Source organism: Gouania willdenowi, chromosome 13 (genome assembly GCF_900634775.1).
Source record: "Gouania willdenowi chromosome 13, fGouWil2.1, whole genome shotgun sequence".
NCBI lineage: Eukaryota > Metazoa > Chordata > Actinopteri > Blenniiformes > Gobiesocidae > Gouania > Gouania willdenowi.
Genome location: NC_041056.1, coordinates 27335461 through 27354932, shown reverse-complemented (window position 1 = coordinate 27354932; position 19472 = coordinate 27335461). Strand labels below are relative to the sequence as shown.

Here is a 19472-nt window from a genome sequence, read left to right as displayed (position 1 = left end):
TTAATTTCACATATAAAACAAACTGGATGATGATAAATGATAAACCTTGTACTTTACAACTTTAATCACTTATTTAGTCTTGGTTGTTCACAAAAAAAATAATAGATTAAAAATCTGGAATGGAATTGGAATAAGATCAAGTTTGTATGTATTTATTGCAATAAATTGTAGAGCAGTCGAAGAGTTTTAGCTTTAGCTCATGAATTGTGAAGAATCTCTTGTTTCACAGTAAAATTATAGTTTCACTGTGTTTTTACAAATTTCAAATAAGTGCACTTTAAACATTTTTTATAAAAAAAAAAAAAAAAATAGTGCAATTGTTTGGAAGTGTATTAAAAGTGTTTCGTGAAAGTTTGATGTTAGTACAGTGTACTTTTTATATGTTTAAAAAAAAAAGTACAAATTGTGTTAGTACACTTAATAAACAATATACATAAAATACAATAAAGTACTTTTTTATTCACCTGGGTACAATTTTGTGAGTTAGACTTATTTCCTACTTTAGACATTGGAATGCATTAGGTTTCATTCAAAATAACAATTTTTTAAATTTATTTAACTGGTGTGCACGGTGGTGTAGTGGTTAAAACATCTGCCTCACAGCAACATGGTACTGGGTTTAAGCCCTTGGGTCCATTTCTGTAATAAAATATGCTAAATTCACATACTTTGACTAAATAGTCACAAGTTGGAGTAGGATCAATTAATAATGCTACTTCGTACCCAAATACATTCATTTTTTGCAGAAAAAAGTAGTTTACTCTCCTTTAAACACTTCATATTTGATTAAATGCTTGTAATGATTGTAATAAATGTGTTTATTTGAATAAAAAGTGAATTTCCCCAAAATCTTATCACATATACATGGAGAAAAATGCTCTGTAGCAGTACTGCTGCAGAGGGAACTGAATCTTCTTCACTGAACAAACTTGTTTCTTTAAATTACTCAGAGACCCAGAGCAGTTTTTTGCAGACTGAAGCCCAAAAGTGCATTTCCAGCATCCACACACACGTCCACACCGGGGGCTGAAAAAGAAAAGCCAAAACACATCTGACTGTGACTGAAAGTGGAAACTAAACCATTCTGACCAATTAATTTATCCAACATTATTGTTAATAATACCATTTTGAGCACGAAGCCAAGACACTGCCTTCATTACCAGAAGCTCCCACTCCTCCTTTGCATCCATTTTAAAACCATGAAGCCACATTAGAGCGAGGATGGTGGCCCACACGTGCTCAGGAACCTGAAAACATGCGGAAAAAGTGAGAAAAATTAGATAAAATTGATCATTATGTCTGAAAAAAGTGAGTTTTAGGTCACAACTACAAGTGGCTATTCAAGGCTATACTGAAACACAGTTTCAAAAATGACTTTAAAGGATATAATCTGAGTAATTATCACACTAAATGACTCACCGCTGCAGGCTTCGACTTTTCCACCTCCTCACTGGTTTTTCCCAGGGCAGAAGCCAGAGCTGAATCCTGATTCCAGTAACCAGCAGCATTCTGAAGGGAGATAAGCTGCAGCAACGGGTCTCTGGGGGTTTCAACTGGACCAGGTCTGCTTTGCCCACCTGGAAATTGAAATGCACAAACTACTAATTCATCTTAGTTTGATCGTTATATGATTTTTTAAGTATCACAGATTCATCAAAATCATCACTTTCATAACAACAAGAAGTAACTTTTATACTCTTGTCAAACATATGATGAAAACAACAACATGTGACTTAAAAGAGATAATTATTGGGAAAGGAACACCTTTCTGTGTATCTATAATGATAACATTAAATTTGAGAATATTTTTCAGTATTACAAAAATCACATGAAGCCAAGTTTAAAAGTAGTGTTTGGCAATACGTTTAAAATTCTTATCGTAATATTTTCTGAATATGATGAATAATAATGTTTAGAACAAAATGATTAATGCACTACTAACATCATGTAAAAAAATAAATGTTTTTGATTCCTGTGCTCACCCATTTTACAATCCACATTACGATCACAATCCACATTCTTTTTTGTCAGGCATTTCCACAAGCTAATTTTTTTCATCATTTTTTCACCTTGATTGAAATTTCCTCCAGATGCTGGTGTGGCTCCTGCTCCTAAGAAAGAAAAGGTTTGTACAGAACAACATAGATTTAATCAATATTCCGTCAAATTCAGAGTGAGAGAATGTCTTCACTCGCTTGCTTCATCAATAAATCCATAATCCTGATTTAAGGTTCCACATTTCATACTATTCTGCTGTGTTATAACAGGTTATTATTCTCATTAACATGAAGAGCAACATTCTATCAAACATTAAAAGTGATGTATTCTCTTATTTCAAATTAAGTCAGTTTTTAATCTGATTACAGGCTCATCAGTGTTCTTCTTATTGACTTCTATCTGAGTAAGAATCACATGCAGACCACAGGTTATTCACACATTAACATTTTACTGTCTCTGAAACAGATGAAATACATGAAGCAAACAGAGAGGAGAGTTTACTCAGGACGCCTGTTTTCTTTGTTGGTCTCACATAATTAGACTGAGGGCCGTATGTGGCCCCTGAGCCAGTTAACCATGTCTGTTCTACACCAAGTGTTAGCCTCCTACATGTGGAGCTATCTATCAGATATTAATAAAACTGAGTTATTCATATTGGAGGCATCTCATTCTCATGTTTTTTTTTTTTTGTATGTGGCCACAAAGTTTTCTGTGTAATGCAAAATCAAAAAGCTAAAATCGAGGGCTATTTCCCTCACCCACATTCTTAAATACACCACACTGATGAAGTAATAATACTAGTACAGCCAGCTAGTAGTGTCTAATGTTAGATTATAAATGTTGTAAAGCACACTCCTGTCTCCCAGCGATTGGGTGCACCAATAGAAATAGTGACTGCAGTTTAAATAATATCAGCATAGGGCTACACTGTAGAAAAGAGCTCCAAACATTCTCCTCCATTCATTGTTTGCTTATACTTTATAAAGATATGACTTACACATGCATAAAGCATCGGACACATGTGGGTTCTGCACATTTTACACTTAGTTCACACCATATCACTAAAATCTAACCCGTTTCACACACTGTGAGTTATAAATCCATATAAATAGTTTGAATTTAAACAAACCTTTTAGTATTTTGTGTTGTGTAACCTTTGACTTACTGACTAATTTACGCCTGGAACTATGAGGGACAAGCATTGCTGTAAAGACAGAGAAATTAAAAAATTATTCTTCAGTCAGGGTCATATTTCATTGCACATAGGAACCGTTATTTGACAGTAGGGGAAGAAATGGAGTACCCTCCAAAAAACAAGAGCTGCAAATTTAAAAGCGGTGCACCAATAGAAATAGTGACTGCAGTTTAAATAATATCAGCATAGGGCTACACTGTAGAATAGAGCTCCAAACATTCTCCTCCATTCATTGTTTGCTTATACTTAATAAAGATTTGACTTACCCATGCATGAAGCATCCATCACTGGCAAACCTTAGAAACACACAAAGAGTATTATTAGCATCTCACATCACTGAGAATGGTTTTTCACACTTTGTTGAATCAATGATCCTGACTCAGGGTTTTAACTTCATCCTCTTCTCCAAAATTATCGCTACAATCGAACCCGTTTCACACACTGTATGTTATAAATCCATATAAATAGTTTGAATTTAAACAAATCTTTTAGTATTTTGTGTTCTGTAACCTTTGACTTACTGTCTGCTTGCAGGCTGTAACCATCACGGACACACATATCTGCAGTAAAGACAGAGGAATTTAAAAATGATTCTGAAGTCAGGGTCATATTAAATTGCACATAGGAACCGTTATTTGGCAGTAGGGAAGAATGGAAAACCTCCCGTCCCTCCCAAAACAACAAAAAAAAAACACAGAAACTGGATTTTTTTCAATCAGAAAGCACCACTTTAGTTTGGACGGGGTATACAACTGTGATTTAAGTTTTAACATGTTTAGTTGTTGACACCTGCTTAACCTGACAGGCTTGCAGAGTGGGATGAATCAATCCCAGCTTTGAGGGGGCGAGACACTGTGTGTGAGTGTGTGAGTGTGTGACGGCCATTTCAGCTTTTTACTCACCTCTCTGTGTGACAGGTTAAAAATGGTTAATATTGAAAATGGTAAGGTATTGGAATTATTGTTCAAATTACTTTGTAAGTATATTCTATACAGTTTAAAAATAGAATCTTTGTAAATTGGAGTTAAAAAGAATATCTTTCATATTTCTAGAATTGCTGAAATATTTACTAATATAGGGTAAATACTGTGTTAATTTGCAATTTGAGTGTTCGATGGTTGTAGATCGATTGCTTCTGACGTGCATAGCGATGTGTTCTTTGCGCCTGCGCAAAAAGTGTGTGTGCTCTTTGGAATAAAGCAACGAGGAGCTGGAAGTCGACTGCTTCTCTGTCCCTTTATTTGTTCCAAAGCAACCACCTTACCTCTCACACGGGGTTGGGCGGAGGGCACGACATCCGAGCACAGGGGTGCATCACTAAGACAAAAGAAGAAAAAATAATAGACAGGTAATAAAACTAAAGCTTGACTTGGACTTGAACAAAAACAAAAAATTCAATACATTTAATTATGACAAACATTTAAACATATACAGTAGATGAAAGCTAATCATTAATTCAATGCTAATTCTTTTAAATTTTAGGTTACTGAAATGGACGTACTTGGTGTTGGAACATGTCTTTTAACAAGAGGTCCTTGGATCCCTTTACCATCGGATTTGTTGACAGCAATAAAGGAAGTAAAGGCACTGCTGACACCTGATTGGACCACTGAGCTCGACTGCTTTTTTCTTCCTCACTCCTACATCTTTCCTCCAATGTTCTCTCTGTCCTCTGTTTCCAGTGAGCGGATCAAACTCCGAGCACCAAGTCGATGAACTGTTAATCTGTAGAAAAAAAACCCCCAATATAATCATATACCTGTGCAATGGGAGATTCTGAAGTGTGCTGTGTTAACTGTTTTTCAATTAACCCAATCTGTGCAAAATGTGTTGTTCCTATGTTTAGTGAGGTGTTGATAAATGAGTTTTTTGCGTTGGAAAAGTAATTAAAATGAGGTGACACTATGAGGCTTCTTGGTGTGTAGCATAATCCTACCCGGAGTCTGCAGCAGGTTTCAGACTGAAGCTCAATTGGTTCTCAGTGGGATGTCCGGCCAGGCTGTACTTCACAATCACACGACTCTCTGCTTCTTCTGTGGACTGAAAGGAATAAAATGTTAAAGATAAGCTTCAGATTCACATGATATGATCAACTGTTACCTGTCCTGTGAGCTGCCCGTAAATCAGCGACCTTTGACCCTGAAATATGTTTGTAATTGGTGGCGAGAGGACTTGAATGGAAACTTCTTTTGGTAAATCCCATGTGACGGAGATGTCTACCACAGCTGGTTGCAGAGCAAACCGCAGCGACTGCATCACCTTAACAGAAACACACAAGGATCAATCAGTTGTTTCCAAAAATGACCAAACAAATGTTATATTCGTTTTGGGGTTGTGAACTTGACAGCTTTCTTAACGTGCGCTCTCTTACTTTAGGTTGCATCCTATCAGACCCTGTGATGAACTGAGCATGACCGTTTCCCTCCTTAGCCAAACCATTAATCAGAGCAGAGCTGGCTCCTTCTCCAATCCCAAAGGAGAAACATCTAACACAGCAGATTGGATTGGATAATCAAGATAGACCAAACCAGGTGAATCCATGTACCCTTCGTTCTTTGGTTATTTCGTTTTAAAACCAAATCAAAATAACAAATAAACAGTGTGGTTATCTTGTTTTACTGACTTAAAACCAACACAGAAATACAGAAAAATCAAAAACCAGACAAGCTGCATTTTTCTGTTTGAAAATTAAATATTTTGTTTCTGTGATACTTGGATATTTAAGGGAAACCAGGATGAGAGCTTCACATTTTAAGCTCACCACACAGAGGAGACCAATAGACATGGGCGGTATCATTCACAGATTGGGAGTTCCAGCATCAATAACTCTTTAAATTGTCATTGACACACAAATGATGCCTCTTTGCTACCAGTGTGAGGTGGACAGCATGTTACATGTTCATTTTTATTAAATGCAACAGACTAAGTCCTTCCCGTCTGTGGGTCCCCTCAGTGTGGTGAGCTTAAAACATGACGCTCTCACCCTAGTTTCCTGTAAATATCCAAATATCACACAAACAAAACAAGTTTTAATTTCAAAACAGAAAAAAACATTGCCTCCCTTTCCGTTTGGTTTAAAGTCAGTAAACAAAATAACCAAACCGTTAACGTATTTGTTATTTTGATTTGGTTTTGAAACGGAATAACCAAAAACAAACAATACACAGATTCAGGTGATCCACGTGGATTGTTGTTTAAATGTTGACGGTGATTCTGTGATTTTACCTGTGAGAACCTGAGTTCTTCTTCACCAGTCCTGTGACGTCTTTGGTGTTCCCAACTTCTCCATCAGTGAAAACAAACAACTAGAAAGAAAATAAGATACACACTATTTAGCTTTTACCGAGTAAATGACAGTTTGTGGCACAATTACAATATGTATCTATACTTGCGCAGTGTAGTCATATGGCATGTTTATATAACATATTATTTGAAGAATAATAAAAGGGGAATGAGACCTTTTTTTATTTTCATGTTGAAAAAGGTCAGACTTAAAAAAAAAAAAAAAAAATAAGCTATAGGAGCGAGTGAGTTTAGCAAGTGAATAGAAATCCATAAAATCCATCTAATTTTTTCATGAAAAATAGTGTAATTTATTGCTATTTCTTTTTGAAAAAATAAATGTTATGACTATAACTTCTGTTCCCTGTAGGAGATGAACACACATTCCTGACTGAAGACACATCTAATCCCACCTTTACGGTAGATTATCTGTGATGTCGTATGTGAGGCCATCACAGCCGTTCTTCAGTTCAATAGCCGCTCTTCACCGAGCCCAGCTACACAGTGGGGCAACATAAGTTGAAGAGAAGTTATATTCATAACTAGGAGTATGACACTATCTTGATAGGGCAATATATCACAATATTTTTTCGCACGATCGATTATCGATATGCTCGCACTACGTATCGTTTTTTTTTTATTGTCTTTCAGAGATATAAAATAAAAATTGTATTTTTTCACTAAATCTTTTTTTTCTTGTTATGTCATAGATTATCGTAGATTGATTTCTGACCATCAATAATTGCAGTATCGTCATATCGTGAGATCATCGTTATCGTGAGCTTTGTATCGCGTATCGTATCGTGAGGTACCCAGAAGTTCCCTCCCTTATTCATAACATTTTGTTGCCTTTCAGTCGATTCACTCATTACAACACATGGGACATGTATACACGCCCCACAAAGCAGCCAACGAACCGGAGTCAAACCTCAGACAGAGCAGAAAGGACAGAGTGAGCCACTATAGGGGCTGTCACGTCCAAATGATAAAACCAAACAAAAGTGTGCAGTTATCACCAACTGGCTGCAGCACAGATATCACTCACAGAAACCCCTTTAAACAAGGCCCATGAGGCTGCCTTGCAACTGGTTGAGTATGCTTTCACACCTTGGGGCAACGGAAGACCCCTGCTGCTGGTTGCTATGGAGATAGCCTCCACAATCCGGTGGGAAAGGCGCTGTTTAGACAGTGTCTTGCCTTAGACAGATTTGCAAAACATACAAAGAGCTGGTCACATAAACACACACCCTGGGTGCGGTCTATATAGGTGCGTACTGCATATTCTGGGCACAAGGAATGTAAACTTTCCTGCTCCTCAGATGAACAGAGGGTGGCAATAGCTCAATAGCTCAAAAATCTTAGAGCTATAGGCCATAGGAATAGATTTAGGCAAGCATGACACATTCGGGCGTAATGCAACCTTAAACCCATCTAGAGTGAAATGGGTACAAGAGGAATGCACAGACAAAGCATGGAGGTCGTTACACGCTTTGCAAAAAACAAAGCAAGTAACGAAGCAGTTTTGTAAAAAAGAAATGTCATATCAGACTCCATTAAGGAAACGTATAATCAGAGGGTGAACGCCTGGCGTCACCTCACAAAAGCCAACATAGCATACAGATACAGTCACCTAATAGACCTTAATCATTGAAAAAAATAGACCCTTATCCAATAGCTCTTGAAGAAATGTCAAAACATCCACAACAGAGCACTGAAATGGGAGCACATTTTGGTCCTTACACCACTGCTCAGATGCCCACCATTTCTAGGCATATACTGTAGATCCCTAGTAGATGATGCTCTTGCATTCTGGACAGTAGCAGTACCTTTGGGGGAAGATCCCGAGCTATCAAATTGGACCCTTCAACAGGTAAGCATGCAGATGCCACACTTCTGGGTGTGGGTGAATCACCTCTCCTCCTGCCAGGGAGAGGAGGTCCCTGCAAAGAGGGAGCTGCCAAGGTCTTGCTGCCAGCAGACTGATTACCTGGGGGTACCACAACTTTGCTGGCGAGCGAGGAGTCACCAGGATCGGGGAGAGCCCCTACTGTCACACCCTCTCCAGAACAGAACAAAATCACAGTTGACATTGGTGGTCTCGATTTGCAACGCCCTGCCTACCCGACCCTTGTGCTCATGGCACTTCACTGATGAGCTCATATTTAATGAACATGTTTGGACAATAAACATGTTTAGACAACATAGACTAAAGTGGGAGAACCACCTAAGTGCCTGTAATAAATTGTTGCTTTAGCTATCATCACAATTCAGCAAATATATATTCATCACATTTATTAAAACAATTTCATGACCAGAATTGATGTCATTAACAAAGATGGGCAGCTTTCGATTGCCGTTGGTAAGCTGTATTGCAAACAGTTAGACTGAGACTTTTGCAGTTTTGCTTCTGAAACACAAATGGCGTCTCTGGTAAAAGTCAAAGAACAAGAGTGTGGTAAGTAAAAACAATGCACAGCGCTGCCAACAGTAAAACTTTGAACTAAGTCCAAATATGTCACAGTGGAAACCAGATAAATCTGCATGGCACTCCCACTACCAAGCATTTGTTAAACCTGTCCACTTCCTCCCACATTGTTGATTCTGGCCTGCGTGTGTTTGTGTGAGTTTGTGTTACCTGTCTTGGTTGACCTGGAATGCATGGCTGGTCGTAAATGTGTTTGAGTGGCTTCAAGATCTCAGTTCCTCCCATGTTTGCATCCATCGCATTTACTTTCTGCAAAGCCTCCTCCATGGTCTTCTGGTTGTACTCCACACTCTTACTATTCTCATACAAACACAAGCCTCAGTAAGTTGTGCACACATGTAAAAATGGTAGGAAAGTGAAAGTTTGGCTTACGGGAAGATGTGCTCAAATCCAGAGCCAAAGCTGTAAATGTTGAAGTAGCAGCCCATTGGTAAACTCTTCAACAGGAGCAGCAGAGTATCCTGATGAGAAGAGCAAAGACAGTCAAAGCTACTCCACAAAAAACACACTGGCAAAGTTATTTTCTCAAGTACACACTTTTGCACTGCTTATACGACTTTCTTGCCCTTGGTTTCTATTATTACGGTCCCTCATACTTCCAGATCGATCCATTAGGAACACAAACTCTCCTCGAGAATCCATTGAAGACATCACAGACTGTGGGAACTCTGGATTCAGGCTCACCATGACCACTGGATCACCCATCAGAGATCCTAACACATCAGAGCGATGGCAATATCAACACCAATATGATACTTTCACAACTAATGTGATATAGCTATGGGATGATAAATGTATTTACTTTAATAACTTTAACTCACCAGGCTCAGCCGAGGCCTGTCCTGCTTCCACCACAGCAGTGGGCTGATGAGCATCTTTGTAGTAAATCAGAAGTTCCACGTCTCTGTCGAACTTATGTCCTGCAGCCAACTTGACCTATTTAATAGGAAAAAAGTAGGGACGCACTGAAAATTAAATTCTCTGCTGAAGCTGAACACCGAAAATGAGAAAATCAATACAGCAAACTGAAAACCAAAAGAAATTATTATTCCATTTATTAGCACCATTGCCTTTATAGCTCCGACTGTAGTAACCTCACTAAAAATTAAAGCATTACAATTGCATAAATAAATAGTATGCTTGTAAGAATAAATTAATTAGAAATATCTGAAAATATTTATTTAGTACCGACAGTCCAACAATACACAATGTAAAATAACATTAAATACAAAAAAGTTGTAGTATTACATCATTGTTCTCATCATTCCCAGCATAATGAACTCATCATCACTTCATTACCACAATTATAAATATCATCACAATTAACTAAAACATTATACTATTAATTATTAGTACACATAGGACCAAGTCCAAAGTCATCCCCTCTTTTTGAGATCCCCACATCTCATACCTACCCGTATTCACAAACAATTAATATATATTACACATACAATAATATACTGTATACATCTGTGTACATTTACATATATACACTGATATACATATATATACATACAAACATACACATTCAAATGCAATAATACAGTCTTAATTCATATACCTACTAAAAATATTTTATTTGTACATTTGTTTTTTTTATCTTGATGTTCCCCCAGCTCAACTTTCAGACTGTTCCACAGCTTTCTCTTTCTACGCACGGTAACAGCTTTGAAATAAGTGTGACCCCTCATATTGTAGCCCTTACAGTGAACATGTTTTGAATATTTACAGGCAGTTGATGTGTTTTTTTGGGGGGGGGTTTTTGTGCATTATTTGAGCAATTTGAAATTCCACCAGATCAGTAAACTTAAGTAAATGAGAATGTAAAAATAATGGATTTCAATGATCCGTGTAGCCTGCTTTCTGTATGTTTAATGTGCACCTTCCATTAAAGCCTTTAATCAATTATGACACCAAGAAATCCATTTTCAGTGACCTGTTATATATTATTATATTCCTACCATCTATCTCTATTTTTATTTGTGTGTTATTTCTATGGTGACCAAACAACATTACTTTTGTTTTATTCAAATTGAGTGACATTTTTTTTTTTTTGTCAAACCAGGTTTTTAGTTTTATCATTTCTCTGGTTACCAGATCTTGTAGTTCATGTAAGTCATCCCCAGAACAAAAAAAAAAAAATGGTATCATCCCTAAAAACAACAAGCTCCAACATTTTGAAATGTGACATGTGGAAAAAAAAAAGTTTGGGTCCCAATATTGACCCCTGTTGAACCTCACAGGTCCAAATATTTACAGCAATTTTCACCTAATGTTACAAACTGAAACCTGTTACTTAAATAACTTGGAATCCAGGCCAACACTACCCAGTATCCCCCTAATACCATAATGTTCCAATGTATTCAATAAGATACCATGATCCAGGGTGTCAAAGGCCTTCTTTAAGTCAATGAAAAGCCCTACTGAAAGCTGATATATTGAGTTTGTTTTCTATTGAGTAGTATTAATGCCAGACATGTTGCATTATATGTACTAAAACCATACTGAGTGTCATGAACTATTTTGTGCTAAAGTATGCTAATTATTAAAGAGTTCTTCACAATTTTTTTTAGAAATGTGGTAATAGTAAAACAGGATGGGTGTTTGTGAAGCTGTCACCGGATTTATACAGACGTATGACTTTGGCTGTTTTACTTTACTTTTGTTAGGAAATGAACCAGTTCAGAATGGCGTAAGTTAGCAGTTTGGGAATCTCTTCAATGACACTTTTGAATGTGTTGATTTTAACGTCATTGCAATCTGTAGATGTCTTATTGTTTAGGTAGTTATGATTTTTTGGAAGCGCACATCAGGCGTCTACACAGAGGGCAACGCGTAACTACGGAGTTGAAGTGATGCAGGAATATAAATTGCACTTGAAATTGAATTTTTCATTGTTTGCACTCCGTGCTCCGTCTCAACCTCTGCTGAGAAGACGCTTTAATGCTCAGATGTATTGAAATACGTCCAAACCGCAGACACAAAGGCCCGTAGCAGACAAGCTGACCGTGGAGTTTACGCGCTTCATCACAATATCCAGTTTAGAAAATGCACTTTTTCACCATTTTCGGCCAAAGATTTTCGATGGCCGAATTTTCTGTGCATCGCTTATACAACAGTAACACCCTCTTTTCAGAAGGACGAACAGAAAAAAGGACACGTCAGTTGTGCACGTACCGTAGCCTGGGTCTGCTCTGGGTTGAGGTACTGAAGTGGTTCCAGGGAACAGGTGGACTCCACTTTAGAAACTGGACGAGGAGAGGACAGTCGTGCAGAGAAAGACAGACTGTAGGGGATCAGACTGGAAGGAACAGACGTCACCGTCACACTTGGAGCTTCACTGTCTGTGAACAAAGAGAACAAAACTGATTTTATAGGAACATTAGCACAACACTATGGTCTTATATTCAACTAGTACAGTGTCCGTCAGAAGTATGTATTCATATCGTGGGAACTTCAAGCAATACTGTGTAACTTTTGACCACTAGGGGCGCTAGATTTGTAACTTTCATGTCAAGTGCCCCTAGTGGCCACAAGCGCCGCAGCACTGTCGCATAAATCAACAGTCAGTCGGGCCAGCCTCCCTTGTCTTTTGATTGTGTATGCAGACAGTAGTTGACCTGTTGGTTGAAGAGAGATCATCGACTCACTATTAAAGTAAAGAAGACATCCACTGAATACATAAATTGCACAAAAGTGAACAGAAAACAATGTCTGATGAGGTAAGTCGTATAGACATTTTGTATCTAAAACTAAGTTGTTATTGTGTTTGTTTTGAATTCATTTTATCTTTAGATCGGACTTGAGTCGTTTTCTTTTGTGTTTTTCTGTAGTAAACTATGAATTTGAATCTAACATTGTGTAAGCCACTAATAATACATACATATATGAATGTGTAGAAGGACAAAAAAACCGAAGCATACAAATAATGGCAGTATGTTGTGACTTATATCAAGTTTTGTTACACGATTTCCCAATTTTGCAGGAAATATTACATTATATATCCACTTTTATCCCGATGTTTATGTTTTATTTTCAGCCATCATCATTTCCTTCATCTGCATCTGCCCATATTTAGCTTCTACTAAACAGCAAAAATAATGACACAGACATAACTGTACACTAGGAGCAAAGAGTTAACTTACCAGTCTAATAATAAAGTTTAGAAAAATCCCGATTTTTCTTTCATCCGACGCCAACGAGCAAACTCCTTTCCAAGATCGACTCTTGTTTTGCCTCAAGCACAATCCCTTTCGTGTTTTTTGCTTGCCTCAGCCATGACAAGGAGTCGATCAGGCAGAAAAATAGTAGCATAATCCTTACTGTCAAAAAGTGATCCGTTCTCCAGGCATTGTCCAGGTCACATGACTCGATCAACGACGGTGCGCCTTCTCCAAACTTAGATGGGCGGTATTTCAAGAGGGCAGCCCCACTAGGAGCATTGATACTGTCAAGCGCTGTGTATTGGGCTGAAGAATCATTTAAAATAACTAATTTGCATCAACTCTTTAGGTCAAAAAGTCCACGGTGTGGCTTTAAGTAGAGTTGTCAACTGTGGGCAAATAAGTATGTGTTTGAAAGTTGGATGTACAAAGAGGTGTACATACTCTGTACTCTGTAGTATTATAAAGGGGTATATTTGCGGGTGCAAAGTAAAATAGCGTGTGGAATTTCCCTGGTGTAATTGTATGGGACATGGGCGTTATAAATTGATGAATAAAGTTTGCACCAATGTCAGCTGGACTTAAGCAAATAGATAATAAATGTCATCCCCTGTCCTTAGACCCTCCTTCGGAAAGGAAAAAAAAAAAAACCCGGTGGGAAAATTCATTACACGCAAACATGTCATGTACATCCAAGTTGCGCATTAGGTTATAAACATGTGGAAAATATCAGCGTTCATAATGCCATGTTCGGAGAAATGTCCAGGTGTGCATTAGGTCATAAACATGAGGTGAAAATATTAGCGTTTATAATGCTGTGTTCGCAGAGAAATGTGCATGTTTACACGGACTTTGCAGGCATGTGTTCACAGTACAGACCCTGGAGAGCCAGAGAATATGCGGATGCCCTTCCCCCTGTCATGTCTGGTCTAAGCCGTGTTCAAAATAAAATTAAAATAAAAGTTTTGCAACACCAAATAAGTTCAAAATAATGGATGCACACACTCGGGCTGTTAAGCTGTTAAAAAAGTTTCAGGTCGAACAGACACTGCGTCAGAGAGATATGCGCTCCACACACACACACGAACACAGAAATTCCTTGCTTTTACAGATAGACTACTACAGTACCCATGGGAAGTATATATTCATACAGTGAGGGCTTAAGTAGAGTTTATAATCTTTCCCTGTACATTACAGTAGTAGTAGTAGTAATAGTAACAGTAGTACAGGGCTCTCAAGTTTTGAACTCAGTTCAGCGTGAGACTTAGGCTGCAGCGGCAGTTTAGGTAGAATCTGATAAAAGACATACATTTGTACAAATAAAACTATTTAGTTAGCATTTAACATTTCTTAGTGCAGGGGTGCTTATCATCTCGCTCTCTCTCTCACACACACACACACACACACAAATAAGAAAAATCCACACAAATGCCGCAGCCTAAAAAGGGCAGCACTCTATTGGCTGATGAGGGTGCCCTTCAGAATGGGCAGGTAGGTGGGCTGCTGTATTCATGTTAGGTTGCATGGAAATGGCTGTGTTTCAACTGTGTTTCAAGTTTCTTTTAATATGTGATTTCACCTCCTCACTGCCCCACGTCTGCGTATCAGTTCATTTACAGCTTTTTATGGTCACTTTTTACTGAAACCAGATACACCGCTTTGTTCGCTCTTCGTCCGGTCTAAATTAACAGTAAACGGTCACACAAACATGAAAATAAACATTTTGAAATCACCAAATAAGTCCAAATTGATGCGTGAACACAAGAGCTATGTGCAAGCTGTTCAGAAAGTTTCAGGTCGAACAGACACCGCGTGGGGAAGAAATTTGCTCCACAAACACACACACACACAGGCATGCAGAACTTCCTTGCTTTTATAGATAGACCAGATAGATAGACCAGAAACTGTACAATAAAATCTCAGGTTTCCTGGTTTTTGTGCGAAAGGAAAAAAACAATCTGCAAAAATGATCTCACGACATGTGAAATATGTTCATTTTTCCTGCAAAACCAGATATTCTTGAGGCCATGTTGGCTGAAACGCGTAGCAGTTTTTAAGCTTTATAACCTTGCCTCCAAGGGCCTCAAAAATCTTTCGAAACCATATATTCTTGTATTGCACTTGTTGAACTAAACATTGCTTTGTGAACGTGTTGGGTAGTGTTCTCACCCCGTGGTGTGTATCGAGGGTTGAGCACAGCAGGAAGGCAGAACCTCAGCCCCTCGTCAGCCTGCACAGCCAGCTCAGTGACATACTCCAGCCTGATGGAGGCGCTCTCTCCTGGAGGCAGGCTGCCCACACTCAGAGAGAAAATATCTGGACTCTGCTCGCTCTCCTCCAATAGGAAGGCCTGCTGCCCCGAGCTCAGAGCGTCATCGTAGTCTTGACGAGCCTGCAGAAGAACCTCCTTTACTGTGTTTGTTGATGATTGTGTCTATAGTGTCTGTAGTGATCAGCTCACCTCCTGTTTCTCTTTCACCTCAGCAACAATCTGAGTCTGTCCAATCGTAGCACTGAAATGACAAACAGCTGCTTCTCCAGGCAGAGGGAAGACAAAGACTGCCTCGATGGGTTTGTCCTCCTTGTTCTCATAGTTCAGAGTGGAAACCACAGTGGCCACGTGGTCCTTCACCTCCACCTCCACCTCAATGCTCTTCAGAGGAACTGATGATAAAAACACCAACAAATCAACCCCTTTCCTTTGTGTGACCTTACCAAAATATCACAATTTAACTCTTTATTTATTCTTTATACTGAAGTGTTATGGAAACTTACAATTATTATGTTATGAATGAAACATAAAGATGTAATTAATTACATATAAAGATGCTATGAATGACATAAAAATGTTAATAATTACATTTAAAGATGTTGTGAATGACATATAAAGATGTTATTTATTACATATAAAAATGTTGTGAATTGCAAAGCAGGAGGAGAGGGTGTGTTTGTTTTCTAACAGCACACACCTGGATTCTTCTGAGGAGTTATCAAACCACAGCAATTCATCATCGTGTTTGGACACCAGAGATGATCAGTTCGTTTCTGTTGCAATGAGCACAGATGACACAGGCAGACAAGTTCTGTTCCCCTGCATGGAATACAACAAGCATGGTCAATTAATCAATGTGATTTTAATCACAGAACACTATGAAAAAAACAGACTAGAAGTTTAACATTTTACCATCATGAAGTGTTTGGGGGGATGAACGAAAAATGATCCTTTTTACACCAGGTAAAGTTGAAGCATTACATAACAGAAATTAAAGAAACACTGTCTGCTTCAGCCATAGTTAAACATGTAAAGAAAATATTACAAAATACTTTTGGAGATAATTTAAATAATTTAAACATAATAATTTGTAATAATTAGGCAACTATAATGTAATACAAGCATAAAAGAATCCAAAGCAACACATAATGTGTAATTCATCCCTAAAAATAAAGGACACACTTAATAGTGTAGTGAAAAGAAAGCCAGCACAGTTCTAGAAGAACATTCTTTGAACAGATGAAACTAAGATCAACCTCTACCAGAATGATGGCAAGATAAAAGTATGGAGAAGGCGTGGTTCAGCACATGATCCAAAGCATACCACATCATGTGTAAAACATGGTGGAGGCAGTGTAGTGGTTGGGATGCATGGCTGCTAGTGGCACTGGGTCACTGGTGTTTATTGATGATGTGACACAGAACAGAACCAGTCGGAGGAATTCTGAGGTGTTCAGAGACATACTGTCACACTGCTCAAATCCAGCCAAATTGATTAGGTGGCACTTTATAACACAGATGGACAATGACGCAAAACATACAACCAGAGCAAAACTTCAGAAACAAAGGAACACAAACTGAAAAGGCCTGGCAGAGCATTAAAAAGGAGGAAACCCAGCATCTGGTGATGTCTATGAGGTCAAGACTTCAGGAAGTCATTGGCAACAAAGGGTTTTCAACAAATTATTAGAAAATAACATTTTAACTTCAGTTATTTAGTTTGTCCAATTACTTTTGAGCCCCTGAATTAAATGTTTTGTTAAAAAATGATTTAGTTCCTCAGATTTTCTTTTTGTTCAACCCACTGAATTAAAGCTGAAAGTTTGCACTTCAACTGCATCTGAATTGTTTAATTTTAAATTAATTTTATATTTACATTTCATTGATAAGTAATAAACAAGGGCATCTTATTGTCAAAAGTATTATTATTAATAGTATTAATATTATCATTATTATTATTATTATTATTATTATTATTATTATTATTATTATTATTAATAATAATAATATTCATTAGAATAATCTGTTCCAGTTATAGGATAACAATGAGTTTTTTAAGAAGTAAACTACGTCTTATAAATCAATAAATCATGACTATCAAGAAAGAAGTAGGATGATAAACAAGTAATCACATTTTTTTTTTTTTTTAAATGATAAATTCATAATGTCTCCTGTGAATGGAGACATCTGCATTAAGGAAATTAATGTGGATTAGGTCTCCTTCAAACATTTTAGACAAAACAGTGTTTCTTAATCCTAGCCTAAATCTTAATCTTAGTTATTTTATCTCTCTAAAAAGAATTGAGAGGATCTTACCAAAGAGAAGTAACCTAAAATAATAGAAGAGACGCAGAATGCTCCACAGCTGTTCTTACTTCTTCTGAAGTTAAAGCGAAACTAAAAGCACGGCTCAACTGGGGAGGCTCGATATTATCATAGGAGCGCACCGAGGGAGCGGAGCTAAGTCAATAATCTGTTTGCCAGCGTTGCTCAGAAATTCTAGAAGGCGGAAGTCTTTGTACAACCTTGAATAGGCATTTCTATTTTTTTTTGGGGGGGGGGGGAGTATTTTTTTTCTAGATCTAGAAACATATTCTTACATTAAAAATCTCATATTGCTCCCACTGTATTTCCTAATGGTAGATGAGGTCAGAATAAAAAACATGGAAAATTTCATAAATTTCATGAATAATAAATAAACTATACCTTTGTTAAACAGATTTATATATGAACCAAAGAAATCTCCACTCCAGGCTGGTGATGAAATCCTCCTGTTGATCAGTGCAGGACTGGTTACAAACAGGAAGAACATCTCATCTCATACTTACAGGAAAAATCACAGCAGTCCCTCCTCCAGGAAGCACTCAGTTTTTCTTCCCCGATCATCTAGACTACCTTTAAATAGGCTATATAGATGCTCTTATACTGTTTTATCTTGTTTTTATTGTTCAAAATGCAGCCTGTCACCCCAATGGTCTCTGTCATTGTGTCCTTGGGCAAGGCACTTCACCCACATTGCCTAGTATGAATGTGGTGGTCGGAGGGGCCGATGGCGCACTTTGGCAGCCTCGCTTCCGTCGGTCTTTCCCAGTGCAGCTGTGGCTACATTAGTAGTTTGCCACCACTAAGTGAGGAGTGAGAGAATTATCCCTTAAATCTGTAAAGCGACTTTCAGTGTCCAAAAAAGCGCTATATAAAATTGATGCATTATTATTATTATTATTATTATTATTATTATTATTATTATTATTATAAAATGTTTCACTGTGTTGTTGCTGAAGCCCAGAAGGACGTTGTGGTGACTGTTTTAACATTAATAATTTACCCAGTAAATGGGAAGTTGTGTGGGAACTTATTGTGTAGAGAAGGGCGTTTCCGGGGGGAAGTATTATGTGTGTTGCACATTATGGTCTTCAGTGTTAAATGGAAAATAAAGATTGGAGTTCCTTGACCAATTTCTATGGACATTAAAAATGCAACTAGCATTCAATAAAGCTTATCTGTTGGTGGAATACTTTTACTAGTAATGTGTATATGTTTATCATTATTTAGACCACAAAATGTTTATGCTTGAACGCTTCAGTCTCTTTTGTCAAGGTTGAATGTGTCCTTCTGACAACACCCTCCAAGTAAAACTGGAATTGTATGTAATGTAATTAATATACATGTAGCGAGTTGAAATAGCGTATGATAGGGTACTCTCTAGTCTTTTGGAAAGAGCAGACGTGTTTTCACTCGCTCCGATAACACGACCTTGACTACAGCTGAACAGCCTGAAAAATTGGGCCCAAGACGAAAAGAAAAATGGTTAAGAAACCGCATGGAGGCCCTCCAGAACCTGATCCGGGTTTGGAAGAAGTCAAGGAGATGATACGCGAGGGTCTACGAAACCTCAAAGACGGTCTATCTGCAGAGATAAAGTCGTTGGAAAAGACGCTGGAAAAGTCACTGGAAACCCTGACAACATCAACTCCTGCCATCTCCTGCCAAAGAGAAATGAAAACAGAGCTGTAAAAATCACCTTCACGAAAGTGAAATTCAAAGGAGAACTATTGAAGGCAGAAAACTGAAGGAAAC

At 37.8% G+C, this 19472-nt stretch overlaps 1 pseudogene; it reads right to left on the bottom strand.

Moving 5' to 3' along the window:
- Nucleotides 1-439: 439 nt before the first annotated feature.
- LOC114474912 (von Willebrand factor A domain-containing protein 5A-like) lies at nt 440-18212 on the bottom strand (annotated as a pseudogene).
- Nucleotides 18213-19472: the final 1260 nt, after the last annotated feature.